The 23,013-nt window shown below is 46.1% G+C and overlaps 1 protein-coding gene across 4 annotated transcripts in view; it reads left to right on the top strand.

Moving 5' to 3' along the window:
• LOC126540366 (calcitonin gene-related peptide type 1 receptor-like) overlaps positions 1 to 23,013 on the top strand; it is a 143,443-nt gene that overhangs the window by 75,414 nt on the left and 45,016 nt on the right. For all 4 annotated transcript variants that reach the window (XM_050187166.3, XM_050187167.3, XM_050187165.3 and 1 more), the window contains exon 2: positions 13,759 to 14,018. The gene's annotated coding sequence lies outside the window, so the exon portion shown is untranslated. The remainder of the gene's footprint in view (positions 1 to 13,758; positions 14,019 to 23,013) is intronic.

Genomic DNA, 23,013 nt, shown 5'->3' with positions numbered 1-23,013 from the left:
ACTGAGCACACAGGAAACAGAGGTAAAATCGAGCAGAAATTAACCGCGGGAGCCGCCAGTGTCGATCCGGGTTTTTGGTCATTCGAGCTCGTGCAACCCGTAATGACTGGTGCTTCAACCGAAGGAATTCCTTTAAAATATCTTTGTGATAGTTCTATTGATTTTACCCCAACTAGAACCTATACACAATATTTTGCAATGTCTATAGGCGGAATGAAAAACTTTTCGCCGTCCGCTGAAGCATGGTTTCCGTTTCGAGGGTTACTTATAGCGAAACTTTGAAGCGTCTTGGCTTCATAGTTGCGTCCTGAGTAGTCCTGCCATGAACTTGCACTAGCAGGAGCCGAAATGAATTATTTATTAATGCAAACTTTCGAGCAAGACGAACTGTACGGCATTAGAAATAAGTCCTTGAAAGTGTTTCCACAAACTTGGTCATTGAAGCAATCATCTTCGACGAAAAGACAGTTACCCTTGGCCCCGACGGGGCGCATGGCAGACACTCGCGCCGTGCTGGCACAAATCAAACTTTCGCTTCATCGTAGCAGCCGCCGACTTACCAACCCTGGCCAAGCATGCTCCAGTGTCCGCAAAGCACCACGTGACCAGATTGCCACATTCACAGTTGTAGCGTCATGTAGCGGGGGTTGCGTGTCCACTGTTAAGCAGTCGAGGGGATCTCGGCAATTCCTAAAACTTCTACCTTGACCTCTTAGACGAAAAAAGAAGAAAAAAATACATTCCGTGGTCTCTCGTAAGACGACTTATTGCCTTTTTTGAAAAATAGGTTCTTCAACAGTCGCTCAATGCCGTGCCATTAATTTTCAGCTCATAATACAGGGTGATAATCTTTCCCTCCATAACTATAGCATGGACATGGGGGTGTACCGTTTATTTCTGTCTCAGCTGGTGCGTTGCGACGGAATGCATATATAAGTTTTCAAGTCACAAGTTGAAAGCATTTCTGACTTCCTAATCGATTTGACGTCGAGAGCTGATTTTCGACAGTGATTTTGTTTCTCCACTGCTATTCTCCTTTGATTTCGGGTGGATTCACTGCTGTTCGCAATATTTAGGATAAGTTTCAGTTTTGGACTGTGTAACTGCTTCTGGGAGCAGCACTGTGACACGGCGAACGTTCTCATGTTTGCATTGAGAAGGAAGTGAGCATTCCACCACTTCTGTAACCAAACCAGTTGTTGTAATGCGAAGGACTCATGCGCAAAATGAGGGCGGGGGGGTATTTCAGTAAAGTATCTATTCTATACTGTGTCGGTTCTTGAGTTTTGCAAATAAGTGTCAAACGTCGGAGACAGCATAAAAAAGAAAATAACAGTCGGTGGCAAATTTATGCACGCTTCATCTTTATCCAAGCACTTCAAATTGTGGGATTGGGACGTGCAGCCCCTGGACGCGATTTCCCAACATACCTCCATTTTGTTCTGACATAGAACCTGCAATGCTTACCTATTTAGTACTCTCTTATTTGAAATCAAATTACGCTTGAAAGAAGTTAAGAAAACGGCACGTTTGTTACCCAAGGTTTAGTTTGCGCACCGGAATCATGCTTATTCGATTCGTCGATTCCCGTGCAGACAACACGTGTGCTCGCATTCGCATATAATCGATAGAAATTATAGTTTGTCGCCATTTCCAATAATATAGATTCCGCTTATCGGTGCTCTGCCGGTTCCGTTAATAACTTTTCTTTTTCATAGATATAAAATAAATATGTATAGAAAGGCATGACAGTGAACCAGAGACTGGTTGAGTTGGCTTTCCTGCATGGAGGGTAAAGACAAGCGGCCACAAAAAGAAAAAAAAAAGAAAAAAAAAATGAAAAAGATGGGAGAGCGGTACAAATGAAGTGAAATACGCACCCAGTGTAATACACCTCGGGAATATCATTAGTGATAGTCCAAACTGCAAGGATCAGGTAGCAAATTGTCGACGTTAATTAATGTTGGCAGTTCCGAGCGCCTGATGAGTAATTACTTTTTTCAGCTTAAGCAACGAAAGAAAAATAGAAAGTAAAAATATGATAGAATAAATGTTTTCTAAAACAAAAATTCGACAGCGGGCCAGTTCCTTAAACATACACTAGTTAGTTTACATTTACGCTGCTCAATAACGAACAACCAGAGAGACCAGAGAGATAATGCCACAGACACATTCTTTTTAGGTAAATGCAGCTTTGGAGAGGCGTCCTCATTCCAGATGCCTTGAGCTCGGGCCGCGTCCTGGGCTCTCGCAAACAGCCTTTGCCGATCCTCGAGGTTGGAACTCGCCAGGGCTCTGTCCCAAAGCTCGTTGGTGTGGTAAGAATTCGGAGGATTGAATAATTCCGCTTTGCAACCCCCTACTATGGGCCTGAGGGACCCGGGCTCAGCGCAGAAGCGGCATTGCGGAGAGAATTGTGTAGGGGCTATGAGGTTACTTCTGGTTGGGTGGGGGAATGTATTAACCTGTAGAGCTCGGAGGAATCGCTCCTGCTCTCTAGGTAGTGACTTGTGTGGGGGTACATACGTTCTGTGGGTAAGCTTGTAGTGGTGTGTGATGTCTTGGTACTAGACTAGAGGGCGCATGCGCTCGGGTTCAGGTTCCTCGGCGTCGGCTCGGTGGGTGAAATCTCGAGCCACGTGCTTGGCGACCTCGTTGCCAGGAATGCCGTGATGAGCTGGCGCCCAGATGATCATGGCTGTTCTCGTTGGTGGCTTTTGATTGATAATCTTGAGCGTCGTGGTATTAATTCTGCCGCTAGCAAAGTAGCGTCACGCCTGTTGGGAGTCGGTCACTATCACTTCAACCTCTGTTTGGAAGAGCGCGAGGGCTATGGCTGCTTCTTCGGCATGGAGGGGATTGTTTCGGGTGGGCGACATGCTGCTTCGATGTTCGTTGTTGACAACCACGGTAGTTGTGGCTGCACGTCTGGGGTAAGACTCCGCAACCGTGTATACTGTGGACGGTAAAGTCCCGTATTACTTGTGTATGGCCAGGGCCCGGGCCTTCCGCTGCTGTGCGTGGTGCACTGCGAGCATGTTGCGAGGTAGAGGACGTATGGTGATGTTGCTCCGGATGGCATGGGGTAAGCTCACAGTCTGAGGCGGTAGATGTCTGAGAGGGGCAGAGAGCCCCAGGTGTAATAGAACGGACCTCCCCGCTTCCGTAACCGCAAGCCTTGATCGCTGACTGGATAAATGTGCCTCGATCAGCTCCTCAGCCGTGTTGTGCCCTCCTAGTCGTAGTAGGCGTTCTGTGGACGTACTGATCGGCAGACACAAACCCACATTCGCACGTACACAATAGTCCTGGGTATTTATATGCTGAAGCGTAGATTATCGTAATGTTTTGAGCACAAAGTTAAGCTAGTATTTTACAGTGCGAAAGGAAGAATCAAAAGGCTCCATATTATTCATAAATACAAAGCAACTTTGGAAACCCTTGCTTTATTTGTACTCTAAAATAAAACAGAAATCGTGTAACCCTGTATTGTTGCCGCTAGGTTCGCTGGATGATATTAATGAATATACCTTGAGTAAAAGTAATATTAATATTGTTATGAGGAACCGGTTTGCCACTCGAAACAAAATACGCAGTTGGTGCAGCCCACTGTGGGGCATAATAGCTCGTGTGGCGTCGGCATACGCGAGCCATAAAACCGCCTTCCACATTATGACAAGCACGCATTAGTTTGCCCACGCGTTCGCTGATTTATTGAAGGTCTGTAACGTTATTACGTTCGCATATTCTCTTGGAGGAAACCAAGCCTATAGTATTCTAGGTAAGGCTCCGATAAGCACTTCCCTATCACGACTGCTGCCGCCGCATTACGCACGTGCTTCGACCTTGAAATAGAGCAACCTTTGCACGCGTACCCCTTGCAGCCACAGACGCAGGCCAGTGGTTTGGAATTCTAACGCTAATCATTCCACTTCTCGAATTCGCTTCGTCAACTGAACCGACTTACTGAGGCAGCGAAATGTTATCCGAAAGCCTTCAACGTTTTTTCGTCGCATTTTCCTGCACACACAATAGAAACACCGTGCGCTAAATGCAGTTCAGACTGTCCGCAAAGCAGAGTGGAAGGAACGCCATTCCAAAAAAGCAGGAAGCAAGGAGAAAACCGGCCAATATGTGTAGTCGTTTCGGTGCGCAAAAAAGTTAGTTACGAAATCGCACAGAACGTTTTATTCTCTTGCCATTTATTTGTACCTGATCCACTTTCAATTTCAGAACTTAAAGCGAACACGAGCCGTCACCCTAAGTGTTTATATTTCTTCATATTTCTTTCTTTTCCCCGTTATATTACACACCTCTAAGCTGCACTTTGACTTCGATGTACACGAAAACGCGCCTTGTAGAATAGATTTTTGTAATGGTGTCGTTATTTATTTCTCTTTGTCATTTTTTATTATTTTTATTTCGTCATTTGAAGTTCGTTTGTTATTATTGCAATCAAAGTGTCGCCGCGGATATCAGAAGATTGTTACTTCTGTACAATAACATGCTCAATAGTACCTGGTTGAACAGCCCCGCTCCACTTTGCCTTTCCCTTCCTTTTCTTGAATTTCAGCCTCAGGGAAAAATAAAACAAATATGAGATTCTCATACTAATAGCCACCTTCTATGACTACAAGGGACCCTGTAGCATTCTCATCCTAGATTAACAATTACGTGCAGTGTTGTTAAAATGTAAACGGACCGGAAAGACCACAATGTCAAAATTATGCAGCCGAAATTTATGGTCAGCACTTCAGGAGGCTTGCAGCTAGCCGGCCGCATGGGGTACGGTGTGTCGCAGCGGAAGATGAACGCGTAATTTTCAGTATTTCATATGGCAACACTCGGAGCACTTTTATTTATATATATAATTTTCGCGATGCCAACTTTACCTTCTATTAGGTTGTAGATATTTCCCAAGAAATTTGTTTCTTTATTTCTTTCTTCATCTTAGGCGAGATACACCATCGCCGCTTCTCACTTAGTGGCATTCAATTGGGGATGTCGGCGTAGGCGGATGAGGGACGGCGTCGCCTTTCCCATGTTTTTATCATGTGCCATTGTTTGCTAGTCTATCGCTGAAGTTATTGGTGTGCGGATCCTCCAATTCCGTTGATCCCGACAGGCTTGAACTTGACAGTGGTCACGAATTGCCACTTTCGACCGAATTCTTTTCGCACTTATGCAACAGCGCGTACGTCGTGTCAACTCGTCGCTCGTTGCAGCCTGTGGCTCAATAAAAGCAACAAAATGAGAAGGGCACGGTGGACTATGTTGAACCGCTGTTTTCGCCGTGGCAAGCGTCGGCGTATTCTGGCGTCTCTCGAGGCTTACCGATTATCTCAGAGCGTTCACCTGTCCGAACGATGTAACACGTCAATCTGACCATGGTTCCAAAAGGACCTTTCTTTTTAATTTCTTTTCTTTTGCCGCATAAAAAAATTGTGTGTGTGCGTGGTTTGTGCGTGTCCCTATAGCGCTTTCACGCTGGTGCGCTTACATATCCGCTTTAGTGTGTGCACCGAATGCTCCCGAACATTTCACCTGAGCTGGAGAAATGTCTGCGGACTTGTGCATCAACATCCGCTACAGTGCCTGTGCGTACCTACAGCGCGAACATTCTCATGGCTAAATTTAACACCCATGAAAGTGGACGGGTGGACAACCGTCGCTCCTTCCTCGATAGTAGACAATCGCCCTACCTGCAGAAATGCGGGTTTGGCTCTCACTAGTGCCAATGATTATTTTGCTAAACTTTTGTTCATATTTCTCTTATTATTTGTATATTTCATGTAAAAGGGATAAGAAATGGCCCTTGCGGTTCCATTGCCTTCATTGTCTGTTGCCTTCATGTGGCTGTAAACGAAAACGTCAACGCCAACCTCAACAACAGAAGCTGCTCCGGAATCATTCTATGGGAATGCGAGTGAAACCCTCCTCTACAGTCACTACTGCCAACTCCCTCCCTCCCACGAGACATGGAAGACGCTCCTGTCGACGACTGCCTACCAGATTCAGGCAGAAGTAAATAACTGTGCCGAAACGGTCGTGGCAAGAAACTGGCCACCACCCTTCGTAAATACCTCGCTATGCAGTAAGAAAAGTTGTTTCTCGTTCTTTCACTTCTTCCGGGTTCACTTTATCGCTTCGACAACTAGGAGACAGGCACTAAATTCACAGAACTTTTCGTTCGTTAGTGCTCTTTGCCACTGGTGGGCCGCCTGGAGGCTAACGAGATCAGCATTGGCTGCCGTTTTCTAGTACGAAAAATTCAAGTGTTAAGGTTATTTCGTGAATAGGCGCACGGTATCTCGTTCACTTCAATGCGAACGGCACACAACTGCCTGAAGTCATACAGGCATTAGATCGCAGCTCTTACGCGCCCGTTCATGGGTTGAGCCACGTCACCGGCGTAACCGCGCGAACGCGCGCTTGTCACTACCCGCGCGTTCGTCGTAGCCTTCCAACTCAGCTTGCTCGTTGGCGCCCCTCGGCGTAACCACGCGAACGCACTCTTGTCACTGCTCGCGTGTTCATCGTCGTCTTCTTCCTCAGCTGGCTTCAATGCCGCTCACCATGCCAGCGTTCCCATACTGCCCCTCGCGCTCGTGCCACTGCTCACTACTTCGTCGTCGTCTTCTTCCACAGTGGGAGGGGCAATGCCATACTGCCCCTCCCTCTGCGAAGGCGCTGACGGCGCTGACTCATTGCCAGTCTGCCAGGTGATATCCGTGTCAAATTCTTTGCCTCAGTATATCGCGATATTAAAAGACGTAGAGAGCTATGTTCAAATTTCGCATTGGGCAGTATTGTAATCGTCGGCCTTTTTTTTTTCATTCTAAGATTTTTGTATGCATCTTCTTAATTTTCGCTGTCTCCCGCAGGGACCCTGAGTTCGGCATAGGTCCGCCATATTGCAATCTACAATTGTGCAGTGAAGCCACCTCTTGTACACGCAGGGGCTATTGCATTTATTGTACTTCATTTACTGTACAAGACTACAAAGGTATTGCAGAGGAGATCCATCTCACGAGCTAGTTGCAGCACTGTGGAAGCTACACGAATTCTTAGCCAATAGAAAGGTCGAATGCCCCTTGAGGTGTGCTCATCCGCATGGCATCGTCTGCTCAGCATCTGCTTGCTATCATGTTACATGCTCCGTGATTGGTGGACTGACACACACAAAAAAAATGTTTTGACGTCGTAACCATAAGCTGCGTCTAAATGAATGCGACAGCAAGGCTTTTCTTTACATGTACGCTTTTCTCCACAGCGTTTTCTCCACAGCGTCTGCTCGGTGTCTATTTGGCGTCTACTTGGTGTCTACTTGGCGTTTTCTCGCTACCATCATCATGCATCATGCTAGAGCGTGGTAGTAAATTAATGACGCAGTGAACAAATAGGGTTTTGTAGTTTTCCGCATCGTCAACGCATCACCAATGCTAATGCTGTGGCGCCATCTGCTAACTAGAAATCAAAACAGTTTTGCGGCTTGGTGCCGTGTCTGTAGTCCTATCAGCGGGAAAACAAACAGCCGATCTCAATAATTACGACAAAACATACCTAATGATTTGACCTTAGCTTGACACAAGACTTAGCGATGACGGATTTTGCCACTTGTTTCTTGCTGACAGGGTGGAGAGCCAGTAACAAACGTGAATTCGGATCGAAGCGGGGCGTCGGCACTGTATGGGCGCTGCCATGTTGCCAGTGTTAGGGTGGCTTCTGTGCAGTAATTCCAAGTTCCACGTGACGGCACTTGGCGAAGGGCAACGGAGCGGCACGTGGAAAACAACAGCCCAATTCTGGCTCCCTACGGGAGCCATATACAGTAACTCTATGCAACGGCTACATGGAGTACCACCTAGTGTAATAATATGCAACTTCAATGCAAAGTTCACGCGTTCGCGGTTGCTTTCTGAACAATGAATGACGCAACCAGTTCAAATGCTTCGTCTGCCGCTGGTGCTAAACGATCTGCCCGAGCAGAGGCTCAGCGCCGCCGCCGAGAGGACCCTGTCGTTCAGAATCAAACTTTTTGCCACAATGTATTGCGAATTGAAGACACCTAAACAGCTGAGCTCAAGATTCGCTCTAGGGAGAATCGTGACCGTCGGTGATTTTCTTTCTTTTATGCTCTTCCTTCAGGTATTGCTGACTTCAACGTATTCATGATATCTCTTATTTTATGTGGTGAACGGCGGCTTAGCTTACTGTAGATATCTTTTAACGCTTGAATGTCTGTATTTCCTATTGCTTTGATACTACTGCAGAATAATATCTGTTCTGGCGTGCATGCATTACGGTATCGCAATAATTCAGCTTTGACGTTGCCGATAAATAGTGAAGCTCTCTGGATCAGGAACTAATTTAACAGAGTGCTTTTGCTCTATATCACCCGTTATATTTTGCGGGGTTGTGTGGGGACAAATGCTGCAAATATGAGCTATTAATTGCATCTTAGAATTATAGAGCATTTGTGTCCTATGATTTCGTCATTTTAAGCGCAGCCTACTGCGGTCGAGCTACCAACTTTAGCTAGGTTATGTAAGAGGACAGCAACAATGCTATGTTCGCGTTTTTTGCCAATAGTACCTAGGAGAGACTTGTAGAACACTTCCTCCGTCGCCAGTCAGCTTATTCACACTTTTCAAGCAAAGCACGCCTGCGTGCCGTGACACAGCAATAAAACGCGCGCTTACACGCGACAAGACTCCCACTGTCTGAAGCTAGCGAGGCCATATTAGATCTCTGCTTATAATCTTTCCCTATATTTGACAATTCAAATGAAGAAAATGACATCTATAGAAAAATTTCTCTCCAGGAAATGAGAGCGAGATAGAAACAAAAGTAAGGCCGGCAGATTAACCAGCGAAAAAGTCCAGTTTTGTTAAGCTTGCACGGCGAAAGAGAAAATGGGCTTAAAGAAATGGGAAGGGTGAAATATGAGGAGCGAAACGGAAATAGGCGCCCAAAGTTCCCAGATGCCACACGCAATTTCTCACAGAACAATTTTTTCTACAGATCATAGCTCTCCACATCGCTTTTTTTTTTTTTTAGTGCAGTGAAAGAGCGTGTGAAGCTGCTTTACGAATGCCGTGTTCTTGCGCTGCTAGAACAAAGCACTGAAGGAACGCCCGGGAAGAAAATGAACAGTGCAGTCGTCTTTGTCTAGGTAAAGAGAATTTCGCAATTTCGCATTGCTCGAATGAAGACCAAGAATATCGTTCATAGAGAGAGAGCGACAGAGAGAGAGGTTGCATAGAGGAAAGAGGCGCTATTCGTGCTCCACTGTATAGGGAGCGCGGCCATAGCAACGACGTTCAGAAACGTACTGCACTTAACCTTCCTCCACTTAACCTCCACTTCCCTCCTCACCTTTACCAAACTCATCAAGGACAGGAAAGGCGTACTAAACGAGTAGGAGACCCCATTTGGCGGTTGTGGATTTTAGGGTGAAATAACCTTATCCCTTTCAGTCACGACTTACGATCGACTGTCGATAAATGTGTTAAATTTGCATAAGTTTATGCGAAAGCGCTGGATACTGCATAGAAAGTAAGTTGAGGGGGGATGAGAATTAATGGCTCTCTGCATATTATAGAGACCCATGATAATTACGTAGTAATTAAATATTTATTTATTGTATAGTCAGTCAAGCTACGTTTCTTCATTGAAAATATTGAATCAGCCTTTCCGTCCCCCTTTCTCTTTCCCCAGTGTAGGGTAGCCAACCGGGCTCAGTCCTGGTTAACTTCCCTACCTTTCATTTATCATTTTCTCTCTCTCTTTGAATCAGCGGTTGGAATGACATGCACAGGTTAATTATTGGGTGCAAGCATTGCAATAAGGGGAAAAATATCTTTCGCAATTACTACCGAAACGCACCATTTGAAACGCCCCTTCATACAAACTAGTGCCTTCACCAAAGCGGTCATCTGAAGCGACACATTTCACTCAGAAGTGAAATGGCTGTACTTGAAGAAATCAGAGTGTTCAATTTACTGAAAGCTTAATGTTCCTTGTCCATTCTTTGCAATCACTGCATAGTAATGACAAAACTAAGTTGCGTCCACGAACGTGTACGCCGTGACTGAAGGGGTACTGGGCCCCACAGAGATCGAATTGACGCTTCCACTTCCGCTTGAGGACAGTTGCACATCGTATGCAGTGAAAGAATATCAAAAGTGTTCTCGCGAGCTTTCTTGTTGCTATCATTTTGAAATGAAGTTGAAATGTCATAGGCGGCACCACGCGCTACTTGAATTATCGCCGCTGAGCATATTATTCGATTCTAGTATGTCATTGAAGGTACCGTTTCGCTTACGGAGCATCGATATTATCAGATCTGCCGACGAAAAGCCTTACTCCCTCTTTCCTCACACGAAGCCTGCAGTCTTCTAGTCAATTCTTAGTCTTGAATATTTCGCACTACTTGGTACATGGGCCCATATGCACATTGATGGCGAAAAAAAAAAATGATAGAAAACTTAAAAAACAAAGCGGCAGCCTCGCACCATGATTGAATTAGTAACTTAGCGCGATAAAAACCATGCGCATTGCTAAAACATATGTTTACTGGATTACTGAATCTAGAACAAATTTAGACGGCAATTCAAGCAGCATCTCAAGAGCTGCTAACGATCAAACCAACTATCCCTGGTCATTGCTAATAACTCATGTTGCTTCTTAAAGTCTGGACCACTCATTTCTTTTGGCATTTAAGAGAAGAAAAAAAGCTACCAAAAGATGCTCGAAACAAGATCAGTGTTGCTCAAATCAGCAAAACTCTTACTTGCAGCGGCTCTTCATTAAGATGGATCCGTCCTATTGGCTCAAGGGTTAGGTCTGTTTTACCACCCTGGATCTGCAATACTTGTGCGTCTTTTTTCTTGGCGGAAGTCGCAGATGTGAACGCACGTTTTAGCTGTGTCCGTCGTTAGGTATCGCTGGTTGCTTGTAATCATGGCGGCTCTCTCTTTCTCATGTAGCCATTCTGCTCATGCGCACTCAGTAGAATTTCGTTTATTTCTTGAATCGATGAAACTATAGAATGATATCTCCCGTAGTTGATGGGGAGAACAAGCAGCGCATATGAGATACTAATATATCATCGCAACAAGCGTATTATTTCCTTGCCATACAGCTAGTGTGCGTTTGTCGTTAAAGACCAACAGCAACAAAATTTAAATTTGGCTGAATTGGCTGTAAGTATAGTGTGCACTTTTGAACCAACCTTGACAAAGCTGCAGGGCTGAAAACTGCAATATTCTTGATAACGAGGATACAAAGGCAACATGAAATGAAGCCAAGGAAAGCCTAGGGGTCACTTGTCCTCAGAGGGTCCTCAAAATAATGAAGAAAATGGAAGTTAAAGTGGACGAAAAGCTAACTTTCCGCTGGTCGGAGCCGAAGCCGTGACCTTCGCATTAGGCGTGCGATTAACTAGCAGTTGCACTACAGCGACGGTCATCAATCCGCCAACTAACTTCGGTATAAAGCTAGATCTGGTAGTGACAGCTGTAGTGCCACTCAGTGAAATAGCGGATGGATGTAGAACACCCCGTATTTTCCCGATGGCTTCTCGTAAGACGAAAACTTAAGGAAGCAGACGCGTGGCTAATGAGTAAATGAACTTTATTGGAGTTCCGGCGAGGACGCGAACTCGTCGCTCACCCGGCTAGTCCCACGTCAGGACCGGCAGGTCTAACACATCGGCCCGGTTGCGGGCATGCCGGACAGCCATGATTTGCTTGTCTAAAGCGGAGCTACGCAGAAGCGAGTCCCACTCCTCCTTGCTGAGCTTGGGGTATCTCGACCCGCACTCCCAGAGCTTGTGTGCTAGTGCGGAGGTCTGACCGCAGGACGGGCAGGCTTCGTCGTGATATACGTCGGTGTAAACTGCGTGTAGAACAGCGAGACAAGGATATGTGCCGGTATGTAAGAGTCTAAGAGATACGGCTTGCGCCCTATTATAAGCCCTCGCCTGCTACCTAATGGCATGTAGGCTGCTACATTCAAGGCTCTCACTATGAGTGAACGAGAAGAAGGGAAACAGATAGGCTCGAGCTTTGTTAATCACGACCATATAAAACCAACAGGCAATAAAGCCAAGGAAAGCATAGGGGCAATCAGTTGGGGTTGAAATGGAAATGTGGGAAATAGCAAAGATAGGGGAAATTAAAGTGGACGAAACGATAACTTGTTGTCGGTCGATGCCGAACCCACCATGTAATGGGAATCTTGTGGTTTTGGTCCCCGCCCGCGACAATTTACTTATTATTCCACTTTCATTTCTCCTTCATTATTTTCTACATCCGTATTTCAACCACAGCTAATTAACATATGCTTTCGCAGGCTTCAAAGCCTGTTGCGTTTATATTGTCGTGATTAGCAGAAATCGAGCCCCTGTGTTTCCCTTCTGTCAGTTTCGTAATAAGGGCATTTAAATAGAACATAAGCGGATGAGGTATGCACTTCGTTGTTTGTGGATATGACGGCAATCCCAGAACGCCGCCTACAATATTTTTCAGCAGGCAACAAGCATCGGCAGGCTTTGCCTAATCTCGGCGGTCCTGTGTAGCAACAAACAAATAAATAAATAAATAAATAAATAAATAAATAAATAAATAAATAAATAAATAAGAGAGCGTTTTCTTTAAAAAGTATTAGAAACATATCAAAACCGGCGTCATGCTTGGAATTCATTTCTAACTGGACATGCCATGCCAAATCACCAACTACGATTCCCAAATGGCAATGTGTGACGCAAAGTAATCAGAGAACGCCTAACTAGTCGGTTTTCATTAACTTTGTTCAATTATTCAAATCGGCTTGTTGTTCAAGTATTGTCCACCTTTTTGAGCAATCCAGTTCAAGGATTAGAATAGTGCTATATATACCACAGGCGATTTTTTGGAAATGCCTCTGGACCGTGGTTGCATTCGAGAAAGCATACTCGATCCGCATTGGAATGTCTGACGCACACCTACGTACTACTCGTGTGGCACTGAAACAAATATTGAACACATTCTGTGCTTTTGTTCTCGTTAAGACGTCCAGTGCTAGCCTCCACGAACAGCATTACGCCGACTTGACGCACGACCGTTTTCATAACCAAGATTCTTGGACCGTGGGCGTGCGCTTCGCTGGCACAGAAAGCAACGAAGGCTTTGTAACAATATTTGAAGTCGGCGGGTCTTTACGACTATATGTAGACTTGGTGGGCTGCTTCGAGTTTGCGCGCGAGTGGTGCCCCTTTCTCTCTATTTTGTTCTTTCTTTCTTTTCTTCCCTATATCCTCTCTCCGCAGTGCAGGTTAGCCAACCGCACTTGCGTCTGCTTAACTTCCCTCTCTTTCATTCCATCTCTCTCACTCTGCATAATCTAAAAACACCTGGTTATATTTTTTATTCCTTTTCCTTTTCTTCGGTTTCTTCTATTAGCCTTCCTGTCTTTATACCCTGGTTATTCAAGCTACTCTGTCGCCCCTGAAAATATTGTTTTTCAGCGGTGCTGGCGTTCTTTATTCTGTCGTCAGTGTAAACTTGCACTAGTGAGTGCAGTTAACCTGCACGACGCCACTTTATGTCCTCTACTCGAGCTTAGGTCCTGCACTTGGTATGCCGTCGCCGTCTTTATAAAGATTCCTCTGAAGTTAATAAAACAACTGTATTTCGACGAAAGAAATGTATGCAACGTGTACGCGATCATGTGTTTCTTTTTTTTTCTCTCTCTCTCCTTGTCGCATTACTGCAGGAGCTGTTTGGGCATGACCGGATGTTGGGCGCCTCGTCGCGGGTGTCGTTGCACTAGGTGCCATGTGGTCTCCTCGCTGGCCTCATCGTGCCCCTCGCGGACACTCTGCAGGCGCCCTACCGATCACGTAGCTGGTCATCTCTGAAGAGCCGTTGCTTATCCGGACGAGAAAGAAAAGAGAAAGAGAAGGGTATAGGCCGGTGCCACAGAGCTTCTCGCGAAAGCAGCTGCTGCTCCATCCGACGACCGTCCGGCCAACGGTGAGTAACGTGCACGGATGCCACCGACATTGCATACGTAAAGCGAGGAATGCGTGGGCGTGCTTAGGACGAGCGCTCGGAACGCGGGTTTCGGTCGGATTTCCCGGAATTTTGGCGTATCTTGTTCGAGCGGTTTGTTTGGGTAAAGTCGGGTTTAGGAACGCGCGAGAGAAATGAAAAAAAAAAAACAATACGAAATGACAAGAAAATGAAGACGTGAGATGTGAGATAGGACGAATGCTGGACGCTTGCTGCGGTGTAGAAACTTCGTCGAAGTTCAAATTCTTAGCACGCGTCACTTCTTTCTCGCAGTCAAACTCGGGGCTAGAATTCCTGAAAACGAAGCGAATTGCCGCAGAAGCGAAGCCAAGTTGTGTTTTTAACCTTTTGAATGTTCGTCACATCGCCATGCATGTTCGAAGGCATAATCACGAATATGGGCTTTCAGCAGACTCGGAAATTGGGCTTTCTTAATTTTCGTATGAAAAAGTTTTTATTCAGCCTTTATTCCAAAGAGCGCTCGTGCATTTTACTGCCTGAAAACAGGCATTGTTACAAACATGTTTTTATTTTAAGAATCCTCTATACGCATTAAGAGAGCGAGAAATATGTGTTTTCTTAACCGCATCCTTCGCGAGAGCAGACGTTTATCGCATGGGTTCCCACTGTTAAAGGTCGGGCTGCGTAGAATCCCATGATGTTTCTTCTTAGCGTGCAAACAGAGGACAAAGCAAAAGGAAAACGACATACACATATCACTATGTCGCGTGTGTCTGTCATTTCCTTTCTGTTCTGTCCTTTGTTTCCCGCGCTACGAAGTTACTCATGGTTAGCTCCATCTTCAACACTTTTCGTACTTCCCCAGTTTCCTTCTCCTGGCTGTACGGGTGAATCAGATAATACGTAGTTAAATATGGAACAAAGTTTACTCTCTCAAAGAAAGGTCCAGGTGCCAACACTTTTTTTCTTTTCTTAGATTTCTTAGTCCTCTGACAACCAAAATACTTGGCTATCCTCGATTGGCGTAGTTGGAAGAACGGGGGGTCGGGCGCCTGCGCGAGGGGAACTCTTGCGTGTAATATGCGACACTTTCTAGAAAACGGAAGTTTTAGTTCACACTGGCTCCCTGCAGGAGGTTATCGATCTAAGCGTGTGGCTCATTGCATAGAAATGCTGTTCCAGAAGAAAAAAGAAAAAGAACACAAGGCGCGCTCTTTGTCGCCACGAATGCTGCCGCGTGCCGTTCTTAGCTAAACATGTAAGAGCTTTCGCCTCGAAGCACCTAACGCGTGATTGAGCCTCACGTCCCTCCAGGCCCGCGTTCAGTTGCCGTTTAGAGCAGCTGCCTCGTACTTTCGAGTGTTTTTATGCGTCGATGGCCAATCAAGCCATTCGCGAACAGGGTGTTGGCCACAGTGCACACTTTAGAGCAAATATTTTGCTGTTGCAGTCTGCGCGGGACCAGAAGCTCTGCACGCAGGTGTAAATCACGGGTGTAGCGCTACCTAACGTCCGTCTGCATGCATATAGGAACGACATCTAGTTGACTAAGATATTCCAGGAACGCGGCTCTGATCTCCGCTCAGCCCTGTCGAACACGTAAGCGTACTTAAACTAAAACCAGGTGCTGGCGTTATCCGTTTGGGCGTAACGAGAAAAGAAGTAAAGACGAAAATTCGGGAGAAAAGAAACATTGAATTTTACTGGCAAAACGGATGCCGGGCCGCCGCGACGTCGTGACGCGTCGGGCGTCATAGATGCCCCGATGCGTGCAGCTGCACGCACCCCCGCACGTCGATGTCGCGGTGTGCGCCTACTTGGGTCAATTTTCTCGAGTCCTGCACTGGCGGGGCGCCGTCGGCCGGCCGTGCGTCTCTCCGGTCGATTGAACGCAATTTGCTTAATGCCTTGACGCCGAATAGCGTCGCGAGACGATGGTGATTTGAGACTCGAGTCGGCGTTTGCGTTGGTGTTTTTAGCTCGCTGACCAAACGCTTAACACGGTGTATCCATTACGGGTGGAAGGTGTTAAAAAAAATAGGAACGACTACCCAAAAAATATTTGTGAGGCAAATGTCGGGTTCTCATTCCGTTTTGCGGACCAAAACATACGAAAGACGTAATTCCGGAAACAGCAGTTGCCGCCCGTACCTTGTCTCTATCAGGGAAATCGCCTTCGCACTGATAAGTCTCCGAAAGAAATACTAGCTCCTAAAGATTCCTACAATTTCGTATTCAGGGGTGCAAAAAAAAAAAATACAAATTATGGCATCATGAACAGATCAAACGGCCATCGAAGAAAACAGTAACGACTTTTTTTTTCACTAATTAATTTAGTTTTTTGTTACGCTGTCAGGTCAGTGAACGAGAGATGCCTCATGGAGCACATTCACTTGTGAAATATTGCTCGTGGCAATAATCTACGAGTAAAAGAATGGAAAGGGCACAGAAACTGTCACGCCGCATCACTGTCACAATCGTGAGGGGCTCGCCACGAGTACCGCCGTACGAAGCGAGAGCGCCACACCAGGCAGTGACCAAATAATGGCGGTCGCGGAGCGCCGCCGTATTTATAACTGCTTAGGTAAAACATGAGTGGCGATGCACAGAATGATTAAATCGGCACTCACTCTCTAATGCGCTCAGTCTTTTTTAAATCATAGGCAACGGTAGGTCGTGAAACATTTTTTTTTTTTCGAACGGCACCGTTTGTGTCCAAACATGCCCCTGAACACGACACAGTTTTACAAACGGCGTCGTAGTCAGGGATGTGTGTACGTATACATGCTTTTAGAAATTGCTCTGTGCGATCTAAATGATATCAACTTTTTACTGTCCCGAGGTGCTGTTCTGTTTTCATGTTTTTGGTGTGGTGTGCAGAGAGTGTAGTGTGTGATCGTACCGCAGCTGTTAGCTTGGAAAAGTTTTCTGCTGAGCCATTGGGCCGTACTGAGTGCCTTTCCCCTTGTGCTGAAAGAGGCTTTGAGTCTTCGTTTAAATATACTTTTATCTCTCTCTACAAAAATGATGCCCGCACCCAGAAGCCACTAAAGCTTAACAGGATAAATTCGAGAAAACAGTTTGAAATGTGTAAAATGCGGAACGCAGATCACGGAGCTACGGCATAATGTAAAAGCGATAAGTGAATGAGCATCTACTATAGCGTGTGATAGGGTATGTTTACAGCCAAGAAGTGACTAAATTAAAAAAATAAAAGCTTAAAACGATAAATTGTGCCCTTGAATACTTGGACTATCCCAAAAAAATATTCATAATAAATAAGAAACGGTATAATGTGATGTGCTTATAATCTATGGTCGAACTTACCTACAATGTGGTGAATTATAGCCCGACCCCTGCTCATGAGTGCAAAGCCCCGTGTTTAATCATACCGCGCCTAATGGCTATCACCGAGACGCTGCAAAGTGTTTTCGAGTCGCCGGACAACTAGTCAGCTCATACTGCTTAGTGCCGAAGCGTCGGCTATCGCAAGCCACATTCTTGAATTTATGTTTTACGCTTTACACGATTATACCTTGCGATATGAGGAAAATGCTTAATGCTTCACTGATAGAACCTTTCTGACACCTGTTCGCAAATTTGGACATGGTTGGAGGCGATGTGGCTCGCATATTTGATTGCCCCTTAAAAGAAAGGGCTTATTGGCTGCCTGTAAACATTCCTAACGCAGCCGTTGATGAACTCTCCGTCCGAGAGTTTGGAGCAGTGAAAACGTAGCTGAAAAACATAATATCTCAAGCTGAGAGAGAGCGAGGAAAACGAGAGGGAAGGACTGAATGGTAATTAGTGCTATCACCGACTAAAAACACTATGCCCAGAAAAAGGTGTCGGTAAGAGGACAAGAGTTACAAGAAGAGCTAGGTGGTGTGTGATCTTATAGTGTGCAAGCTAGGCGAGCTGCAAGATGTTCGCGCCTATATGCATAGGCGAGACCATGTTCATATCCCAGGCTAATACATCCGTATGAAGCTGTACACAGAAAATTCAACAAGGAAAACTTTAACAAGGGAAACTTTAACACAGAAGATTTAAACGAACTACAGGCAACCGTACAACAAACAGCAAGACTTGTCAGGAGAGTGGCAACTAATAGCAAAAGAATGAAGGAACCATACTTGTGCAGATCAATCCAGGCCTTGGTAATCAGTCGCGTGGATCTACTCATTCCTCTGCTACCACCTAAGCAAGGCGGGTGGGGAAAAACTAAACTCCCCCATTAGAGAAATACACGAGCGTGCTCTGGGACTCTGCCAGGTGCGCAAGCACAGACAAACTACTATGTATGGGGAATCCACAACACAGTGGAGGAATTTTTGTAGGGGTACCTTACGGCCGAAGAGGAAAGGCTTTCGCGCACAAAGGCAGGCTCTCAGATACTCAGCCGCCTCGGCCAACGCGCTAGTTCCACACACAATAACAGGGTTCAGTAACCAGCGGCAACTCGTGCACACTTCACGATTAAACCCCTGCCCAAAGATATGCTGGCAGGTATACACGACGAAAGAAGCAAAGCCAGGGCAGGAAAACTCGCACAAAACTTTCAGGATCGCCCAAACGTGATGTGTGTTGACGCTGCTAGGTAGGCGAGAGACTGTTACACCATATGCGCGGTGAACGGCCACGGTGAACTGATTACCGCGGCCACAGTAGACACAGACGCTGCCTTAGAGGCAGAAGGAGCCGCCATGGCACCGACCATGTCCGGCCAGGCAACTAATTACATATTGAGCGACTCTAAAAGAGCACTCAGGAGCTTTATGATGGGTTGTACTGTGCCGATTACGGCAACATCCTTAAAAACGATAGCAAATCTAGCCATAACATATAACTTGTATGGGTGCTCGCTTGCACGAGGAATCCGGGAAATAGGTGGCCCACTTGATTGCACGATGTTTAATCAACCGAGAGATGGACCCCTCAACCCTTGACTTCCCGCACGAAGGGATTAGCACATATAAAGAAATTACCGCTTATTATACAGAGAATCTCAAAACATACGTGAACCCGCATACGGAACTAACATGGGAAGATGCTACGATCTGGAGACAAATTAAAGCCGATTATATCCTCAGCCCCCATCGGCTGTCAAAAGTCTACCTGGGTGAAATCCAACCAAACTGCCGACATTGCAACTGCATGAATGCTACCCAAGATCACGTTCTACGGAAGCGCGAGGGAAATCCTCCTCCACAGTCAATACCGCCAACTCCCTCCCACGAGACATCAGGGTCACTCCTGTCGGTGACTGACTCCCAGATTCAGGCAGAGGTAACTCTGAGCCGGAATTCAGGCAGAGTAACTGGGCTGGAACGGCTGGAACGACAAGCAATCGGCCACCACCACTCGGACCACCGGCAAGCTAATTTAAGGACCTCGTTATGCCGTAAATAAAGTTATTTCTCTCTCTCTCTCTCATCCACGTGAAGGTAATAACAGCTCCTGACACTAAGGTCCTTCATGGAGTGGCTTTGTGGGAGACATAGCTTGCGTGAATGTCTCAGAAACACGAGTGACCTATACGACGTTGTCTGCGATGTCATACGAACCAGCTCGTTAAGGCACACAGAACTCCAACAAAGAGCAAACTCTAGAAGAGAAAAATGCCACTAAAAGCGAGAGATTCGTACTCCATTATCAGTGTGAGACCCGCAAGAAGTTACTTCTACACAAATAGCACCAGTGCATGAAAATCGCCAGCATTCTTTATTTAGGCGGCGCGACGTTTTTCATCATTGCCAAGTGTGAGTGAGAGAAAAAAAGCGAGGCGCATACTGCTCTGTTCTGCAGTGACCACAGCGTTGAATGTGCTTACACTTCGAACCAAACCAACAGTGTAAAGCGAATGCGCGAGCAAGGTGTGCTTAAGCTTTCAAAGTTGTGTTTTCAGACAGAGGTATCACTGAGCAGCGTCTGACGTGTTACCGGCGCGTCAACTTTTCCAAGTTATATTCTTCAGACATTTCATTTGCCGCTTTAAATGCACCGACACGTCCAGAAACATCACGTTTAAGAAAAAAAAGATGACGTTTCAAAGCAAACAACTCCTTTCTAATTCGCGCCGGGTGCCAGTAAAGGAGACGAGAGTGTACGGGCGTGCGTGCGTGCGTCGCCTGTTTCTGCAGGTGCTTACTAGAGTGTTTTAGTTGCGTAATTACGGTCCGCTACACTCAGACCGGCACGTGGCTGCAATTTTCACACGACCGCATAGCAGGAAGGCTAGTGTGCGCGCAACGCTCATGCCGGCCGTGGACAGAAGATCGCTTCTCTCGCTCGGCCTGCAGAGCCCGATTGAGCGGAGCGTAAAAGCGCGCCTACTTGGCCTTTTGGTGGTTCTGCAGCCGCACCGACCGCACGTCGCTGGCGTCTCGGAAAGACGCGCTTATGGAATGCGAAATCTACGCAGTTCCCTGCAGTGTCTCAATGCGTAAAATGTGAACGACGCGCAAGTGGCCACTGAACTAAACCTGTCTGTCTGCCCATGTAACAGCGCGACAGGGGTTCGCCACAGCATTCGCACGGTGCGCGAATGCTGCATGCGATTGGTGGGGGGCAGCGGAGAGGCGCCGGAATATTGCGCGGGCGTGGCGTATGATTCAATGCCGTGCCACATGGCAGTCGCATGCTTGAAGAATTGCATCACTTACAGAATTGTGACGAGCGTTAATTATGCGTGGTACAAAGGTACGTCCATATTAGCGGCAAAAATGTGTGCGGCATGCCGCAAGCGGCAGAACGCGCCACCATCGGCATGTCCACTCTTGCGGGCGTTTCTGCCGCCGCGGCAAGTGAGTGACACGCTATCATGTAGAATCACTGCAGCTGTGACCAGCGATGATGAAAAAACACATTTTCTTGTAGCGTTCGCCCATGTGAATGAATCGGCCGGTGTCTTCCATGGGCGGCAAGCGGCATGCCGCAAAAGATAGCTTCAAGGTCGCATTTGCTCTGCGGCAGGAAAATGTCGCGCGTTCGCTTTCGCAGCGAGCGTTTTAACGCCTGCGGTGCGCGGCACGTGTTTCTCGCGCTAGTGTGGACGTACCTTCATGCGCTCAAACTCGTGGTTGAAGGCTAGCAACGTGCAGCCACGCAACTGAATATTCACTCTTGACGAGCCTGAGAGAACAATCTTCAGTAGCAAAGCCTGATTTGATAACTACTGCGAAAAAACTCGTCCCAGGTTTTCAATTAGGCTGGCTGCGGAATATCCACTGCATCCGCGAACGGATTAATCACTTCCATCCATCTCATTCTCTGCCGCCACCAGGCAGAGGATCAGGCACATCACTTCAGGCATATCACTTTCATTGTTAATTAGCTGCGTTAGGCAACCTGAATAAGTTACTGATAAAATGGGGAGCGCTACCCTTCCAGCGGTTGTTTGCTTTTCTGTTGTCCTTAACGGCAAAGCTTTCGTGTACATTGATAAGGCTGTCACTCCAGCCGCAGCTAGATAATATGACGTGATAGTATTGCCCAATAGACATTACTGAGAATGTATGACTCTTGGCCGTACTGTTGGATGGCTTCCAGTTGTGGTCTTGCGACGGGTGAGCATGCCTGTTTCGTTAACTATTCAGACCGTTCAGCAACATACCCGCTAGAGGTAATAAGTTACAACTGGTGCGATGTCCCGAAAATGGCAATATAAACGTGCATTTGATGTTTTCGTTATGCTGAAGACAGGCTAAGTCACCCCACACTTCAGTGCATATTATATGCCTCAGTAGCACTCTGCCTCTTTTCACGGCGCTTTAGTCTCTGCTAAAGTTCAGTGTGCCCATGAGCTCGCCCAGGTACACTAACCTTAAATAGAAAGCGCCTACAGGCTTGTTGACTCTACAGCTATTTTTCTTCGTCTTATAAGACGAAGAGAAGCGGTAAACGGCTGTGGTTCGCTGTCGCTTTTTACTTGCAGTTTATACTTGGCATTCTGCTGATTCGTTAAGCCTATTGTATAAAGCGCTGTGTTTGTCAGATTTGCATTTGAGATATCGGTTAGCTAGCTACCGGTATGAAGTTACACCTAATGTTTACATCATGTTATCTAGGCTGTAGCATTCAATGCGTCTTATGTCTTATTAAGCAAAAAGAAAGAAATAGCAAGAAAGGCACTCACGACAGGATAGTGTGCACCAAAGCCGTAGAAATCACAGATCCGGTCACCAGAATACACAAGGCGTTTTCTTTTTTTTTATCGTTAACATAATTTTCAAAAAAACCCTGTGGGATGAGCGCAAATTTTCTGTTTGAGCTGGAATAGTCAAAGAGAGGGACACTACTGGTACAATAAATCAAAATGCATAATGGGTAAATTAGCAATATTTCACTAGTTATGTTTGGCTTAGCTGTTCTAGAGCAGATATTGTAATGTACGAATCGAAGCCAGTGGTTTCACAAAGCACATTCACGAGGAGCCAATTTTGGAACTAACACCAGGTTTGAGGTAAGCGCTGTTAAGCTTGCGGTAACGGTGCTCTGTTGTCCGGCTTAGGTACATTTCAACAACAACAACAACAACAACAACAAAAAAAAACGTTTGTGCGTTGAAGCTCAAAAATCTCTGTAATGCCGCTGAAGCTTTTTCGCAAACTTCGAATGCGCATATCTCTGAATTGGAGTGTACTTCCGCATTCGCCACAAATGAATCAGATTTGCGAACTCACCGTTTACAATTGGTGAAGTTCAATATGTTCCATACAGTAATTATTTTAAAAAGTTAATTCTGCACTTAAACTTCCCGTGCAAATAATCTACGCATTTTAGAATAATCCAGCCAAAGTAGTATGATGGTGCTACATGCCGTGAGCGATATTTTAGTATTCTGTTGACGACTAAGAAACAGAACACTGTATTTAAATGATGGCTTGAGGTTTACTTGCAAAAGAGCACAAGGGAAAGTGATATTCGGCATGATTCACTCAGTGCATGACAGATGGCATCTAATGCTGACCTACAATTCTGTATATGGCTCCCA

The sequence above is a fragment of the Dermacentor andersoni genome, chromosome 2 (assembly GCF_023375885.2).
Source record: "Dermacentor andersoni chromosome 2, qqDerAnde1_hic_scaffold, whole genome shotgun sequence".
Lineage (NCBI taxonomy): Eukaryota > Metazoa > Arthropoda > Arachnida > Ixodida > Ixodidae > Dermacentor > Dermacentor andersoni.
Note: the sequence above shows the minus strand (reverse complement) of the source record. Positions and strands in the feature narration are given on the sequence as shown.